The following is a 6,855-nucleotide window of genomic DNA, read 5'->3' on the forward strand; positions in this document are numbered from 1 at the left end:
GGTTCATTCAATATAAAGAAAGCAATTGACACAATAAACAATGATAATGTAAATAATAAAATTTACATAATTGTATCAATAAAAGATTTTGACAAAATCCAACATGCATGTCTATAAAAATATTAGAAATGTTAGGAACAAAAATTTTTAATAACATATTATCAAATAGGCTACAACAAAATATTAGAATAGTTATACTGTTACCAAGGTAGGTTTAGAATCAGGAATGCAGGGTTCATTCAATATAAAGAAAGCAATTGACACAATAAACAATGATAACTTAAATAATAAAATTTACATAATTGTATCAATAAAAGATTTTGACAAAATCCAACATGCATGTCTATAAAAATATTAGAAATGTTAGGAACAAATGGATTTTTTCTTAAAATAGTAAATAATATTTCTTTAAAATAAAGAGCAAACATTAAGATAATAAAGAAAATGTAGAGATCTTTCTAATATTATTGGCATAAAATAAGGTTGTCTATTATCACCATTACAATTTCACATAAAGCCAGAAACATTAGCTCTAGCAACAACATAAGAATGAGAAATTGAAAGAATAAATATAGACCATGAGGAGACACCCACTTAATGTTAGTGCTTTTCTTCTGTCAATCTCCCATTTATCATATATATATATATATATATATATATATATATATATATATATATATATATATACAAACAAAGATACATTTGTCCTATGTGTGTGTGTAAATATATCTATATGATGTATGTGTTGTTTGTCCATAGCTAGTTGTATGTTGTCTCTCACAATGGACTGTGAGCTTTTTATTCTTTGTGTTCCCATGCTTAGCACTGTGCTCGACCTAAATAATTGAGAAAAATAATTGTTAATGGATAGATTTGCGCCAACGTGATAAAATGACATTATTTAAATAAATTTGCTTATTTGATACCATACCAATCAAATTACCAGTGCATTATTTTATAGGGCTAGAAAAAAATAATAATGAAATTGATATGGAGGAATAAAAGTTTAAGAAGGAAGTAATGAAAAAAGTAGAAGAGGACCTAGTAGTACCTCATCTCAAATTATACTACAATGCAGTAACTATCCAAATAACTTAGTACTGGTTAAAAAGTAGAGATCAGAGGAAACGATTAGGTATATAACACATGGACAAACACAGTAGCCTAATGGTTGATAAACCTAAAGACCCCAGTGACTATGGTAAAGAGTTGTTGTTAGGCAAAAATCACTGGGAAAATGAAAAGGCGATCTGTCTCCATAGTTCTCTGTATGCAGATATTTTCCACCCAAGTCTATTGGAATTGCCTTGAATTCACTGCATTGTTGAACCAAGTCCATCACAGTTGATCATCAAATAATCTTGTTATTATTGTGTATAATGTTCTTTTGGATCTGCAGTGATTAGAATTTCTAAGAAAAAGGACCATTGTCCAATTGGTCAAGGGATATTGACAGGTAGTTTTCTTTTTTTTTTTTTATTTTTTTAAATTAATTTTATAATTATAACATTTTTTGACAGTACATATGTATAGGTAATTTTTTACATTATCCCTTGCACTCACCTCTGTTCCGAATTTTTCCCCTCCTTCCCTCCACCCCCTCCCCTAGATGGCAGGCATTCCCATACATATTAAATATGTTATAGTATATCCTAGGTACAATATATATGTGCAGAACCGAATTTTGTTGTTGTTGTTGTTGCAAAGGAAGAATTGGATTCAGAAGGTAAAAATAACCTGGGGAGAAAAACAAAAAATGCTAACAGTTCACACTCATTTCCCATTGTTCCTTCTCTGGGTGTAGCTGATTCTGTCCATCATTGATCAACTGGAAGTGAGTTGGCTCTTCTTTATGTTGAATATTTCCACTTCCATCAGAATACATCCTCATATAATATTGTTGTTGAAGTGTATTATGATCTGACAGGTAGTTTTCTTTTCTTTTTTTTTTAATTTTAGAAAAGTTAAGTTTTCAAAACTTTCTTTTTTTATTATTTAGATTTTTTTTCCCTACAGTATATATGCATGAGTAATTTTTTTTATAATATTATCCCTTGTATTCATTTTTCCAAATTATCCTCCCCTCCCTCTACTCCCTCCCCCCAATGACAGGCAATCCCATACATTTTACATGTGTTACAATAAAACCTAGATACAATATATGTGTGTAAATACCACTTTCTTGTTACACATTAAGCATTAGATTCCGAAGGTATAAGTAACCTGGGTAGATAGACAGTAGTGCTAACAATGTACATTCACTTCCCAGTGTTCCTTCTCTGGGTGTAGTTATTTCTGACAGGTAGTTTTCAAAGCAAGAAATCCTATGCTCAAAGGACTATAAAACTGCATATCCTTTGACCCAGTAGTGCTGCTGCTGGGTCTGTTCTCCAAGGAAATCATAAAGGAGGGAAAAGGACCCCCATGTATAAAAATGTTTGTAGCAGCTCTCTTTTGTGGTGACAGAGAATTGGAAAATGAGTAGATGCCCATCAACTGGGGAATGGCTGACTAAATTGTTGTGTATGATGGTAATGGAATATTATTGTTCTATAAAAAATGATGAACAAGCTGATTTTGGAAAGACCTAGAAAGATTTACATGAACTGCTGCTGAGCATAACAAGCAGAACCAGGAATATATTACACACAATAATAACAAAAATGTGCAATGAGCAATTATGAAAGACTTGATTCTTATAGTGGTTCAGTGATCCAAGGCAAGCCCAATAGACTTTGGACAGCAAATGTCATCTACATCTGATGGGGGTTGAGGTCCCTTTAAGATTCCTCTCTGATTGCCCAACCCCCATAGCTGACCTTGATTCACAAATCCTGGTCAAAAGCATCCTTTTGAATATCCAGGCCCAGCCCCCACCATTAGCTCAGCTTCCCCCAGCCCCCCCCCCCCATCTGAAGAACTTGGAACCGCCCACAATCTTTTAGGTATAAAAGATTCAAGCGGAGCTCTCTCTTTGCAGGAGCCCTCCCTGCCAACACATGGTATCTTTCCAGCCATGTAAGGGTTCCTGCCCGCCCAGTGACCATCTCTGGCCCTGGCATCTTTCTAACAGAACTTTACTTCCAAATTCCTACAATAAACCTTTTATTTATCAATCTAGGTTTTCAGGCCTGTAAATTCATTTACAGGGGACACTGCGCCTCATGGGATTATCTTACTATCTATGTGCTGACAAACGGGATTCCCCCTTTCCTTTCCCTCATTACATCCAGAAAAAGATTCTCTATAGAGATGGAATATAAGTCAACACATGCTATGTTCACTTCTTTTTTCTGGGTTTTTTTTTCTCTTCCGTGGTTTTTCCCTTTTGTTCTAATTTTTTTCTCTCCCAACATGATTCACAAAGAAATGTATATGAAAAAAGAAAGAAAAAATAAGAAACCCAATTCATCAACAATCAAATAAAAATAAATAGAATGCAAATTAGAGTACCTTTGAGGTTGCATCTCAGACCTATCAGATTGGCAAAGATTCCAAAAGAGGAAAATGACAACTTCAATAGGGATTGCAGGAAAACAGACACATTAAAATGCCATTGTTGGAGTTGTGAATTGGTATTATTTAGAATTCCTGCTTAAAAAGTTACTCATCTCTGCACGCCCTTTGATTCAGTGATACCATGACTAAGTAAAGAAAAGACAAACGAGCTCCCCAAAGAGAGTAAAAAAAAGAGGAAATGGATCTACACATATGAAAATATTTATAGTAATTCTTTTTATGGTAGCAAAAAACTGCAAACTTAAGAGGTGGTCACCTATTGGAAAATCACTAAAATTATGGAATATGAAATGATAAAATGGATAGTTTCAAAGGGAACTGAGAAGTCTGCAACAAAATGATGCAGTGAAGCAAGCAGAAGTAGAACAATTTGTACAATATACTATTTTAAAGAAAAAATGAAAGATTTAAAAACCACTAAGTGTAATTAAAAACCATAATTCCAGAGGACTGAAAATCAAGCATCCTACTTGCCTTCCATAAGAGAGGTGATGCACTTATTCAAATTTATCCACAGCATTCAAAAATTTTCCATTTGCTATAACTGGCTCCACATATGATTGGTGTGGTACTGGCTGGTGGAGCACTTATGATTTCTTGGGATTAATTGTTAAAACCAAAATTAGCACAAGCAGCAGAGAATTGATGCATACTTTATTCCATCTCAGCTTCAAAAGTTGCACTGAGCACACAATCATTTGCAAGCAAAAAATCATGCACCAATACTTCCTCCACTTTAGTCTTGGCTTGTAGTCTTTTCAAGTTGAAAATTTTACTGCAGGTGCAGTAGCTAACCTTGATGTCATGTTTGTCCTCACTGAAGGTGCTTAGCAACATGGCTGAAAACATCATGCATAAAAACACTGTGCATAAGTTCACTTACCTTGGCAGTGTACTTTCCAGGGATATCCACATTGATAATGAGGTTGACTCCTGCATTTCCAGAGCTAGATGAGTGTTTGGGAGGCTCCAGAGTAAAATGTGGGAGAGGAGAGGTACGAGGCTGTCTACCAAACTGAAGGTCTGCAGAGCTGTTGTGCTGACCCTATTGCTGTATACAAGACAATCTAGCAGCGCCATGCCAGGAAACTGAATGGCTTCCCTTTGAATTGTCTTAGGAAGCTTTTGTAGATCACCCAGCAGAATAAGACACCAGACACAAGTCCTTGCTCAAACTAAACTGCTAAGCAAACTCTACCACAGAGAGTGCAGCTCCATTGGGCTGGCCATGATATTCGAATGCCAAAAGTATGTTTGCCAACAAGACTTTTATAAAGAACTCACACATTGCAAGCTCTCCCAAGGTGGTTGGAAAAAATGATACAAGGACACTCTCAAAGTCTCTCTTTAGAATTGATTGTATGATATGGGAGACACTGGCACAAGACCACCCAGCATGGTATGCCCTCATCACCAAAGGGGCTGTTTTGTGAGCAAAATGGAAGTGAATTAGCCCTGAAGAAATACAAGATGCACAAAGTTATAGAGAATCCACCCCAAAAGTTCATAGGGACTACTTGTGTCTGATCTGTAGCGGAGCTTGTATTGCTCTGATCAGCCACAGGAGGACACACTGTAAGTTGGGCCCAACATAGTGGTGTCATTTTGGTCTTAATCAAGAATGAAAGACAACAATTAACCAACCAACAATGCACTTAAAGAATGACACATTTCAAAGGATATGAACAATTTTCAGATGAAGAAATTGAAACATTTCTAGTCATATGAAAAAATGCTCTAAATCACTCTTGATCAGAGAAATGCAAATTAAGACAATTTTGAGATATAACACCTTTCACATTGGCTAAAATGACAGAAAAAGATGTTTACCATACATTGGATTACTTGCCATCTAGGGGAGGGCGTGGGAGGAAGGGGAGAATTTGGAACACAAGGTTTTGCAAGGGTCAATGTTGAAAAATTATCCATGCATATGTTTTGAAAATAAAAGGCTTTAATAAAAATAAATAACTTGACAATATACAACATTGTCTTACTCCTTTTTCAATTTTAAGCCAATCACTTCTTAATGTTTGGTTCTGGCTCTTATTTCTTGATTCTCCTAGAGGTTCCTTAGAGAAAAGTCAGATGAGCTGATACTCATATCTGCTTGACAACTTGCCACCTTTTGTTGTGGTCCACACAATCAAAAGCTTTAGTTTCATTAATGAAGCAGAAATAGATGTTTTTCTGGAACTCCCTTGCTTTCTTCATAATTCAGACAAATTGGTCTCTAATTCCTCTGCCTATTCAAAAACCAGCCTGTTTTTCCAGGGATTCTCGATTCACATATTGCCGAAGTTTAGCTTGCAGAATCTGCAGCTGTGCAGAAAAGCATAACTTTGCTGGTATGGAAAATGAGTGCAGTTATTTGCTAATGTGAACAATCCTTGGCATGGCCTTTCTGTAGGATTGGGACATAAACTGATCTTTTCCAATCCAGTGGCCACTATTGTGTTTTCCAAATTTGCTGACATATGAAGGGCATCTTTAACAGCATCATCTTTTAGGGTTTTAAATAATTCAGTTAAAATCCCATCATCTTCACTAGCTTGATTGTTTGTAATGCTCATTTGGTTTTATTTTCTAAGATGGGCTCTAGATCAGTAACCACATCATCCTGGTTATCAGGGATGTTAAGATCTTTCTCATACACTCTTTTGTGTATTCCTATTCTCTTCTTTTTTTAATAATAGCTTTTTATTTTCAAAATACATGCAAAGCTAGTTGTTCTTGCCCATATAATAAAAGATGATAATTTTACCTAACTAATCTATTTATTCAATGTCATCCCAATCAAATTACTAAATATTTATTTTATTTAGAAAAAATCATAACAAACTTCATTTGAAAGAGTCAGGAATTTCAAAGAAACTAGGAGAAATGAAGTAAAGGAATGAGATTCAGCAGTATCCAACCTTAAACTATATTTAAGGCAAGAACATTGTTGAAAAATAAAATGGATAATTTCAATTATTTTCAATTGAAATTTTCTTGTATAAATAATACAATGTAGCCAAAAATAAAAGGAATGCAGAAAATTGGAAAGAAACTTTCACAGAAGAGGATTCTGGAGAGATGAAGTAGGTCAGAAAATATTTGGCTCTATAAATTTCCTTCACAGGAAAAAACAGGACATTGATGCAAAGGGAATGTAAAGCATCAGGGATTAAAAAAAAAAATTAAGGTCAAGCAATTGTTCACCTAAGAACTTAAGACGACCAAATGGAAAGACCTGACTTCTTGGGGCAAAGATTTGGTCTGAGTGAAATGAAAACACCTCAAAGTCCACTCTGTACAATCAGCAAACAACAAGTCCCAGAGAAAGCTGGACCG

This window comes from Sminthopsis crassicaudata, chromosome X (genome assembly GCF_048593235.1).
Source record: "Sminthopsis crassicaudata isolate SCR6 chromosome X, ASM4859323v1, whole genome shotgun sequence".
Taxonomy (NCBI): domain Eukaryota; kingdom Metazoa; phylum Chordata; class Mammalia; order Dasyuromorphia; family Dasyuridae; genus Sminthopsis; species Sminthopsis crassicaudata.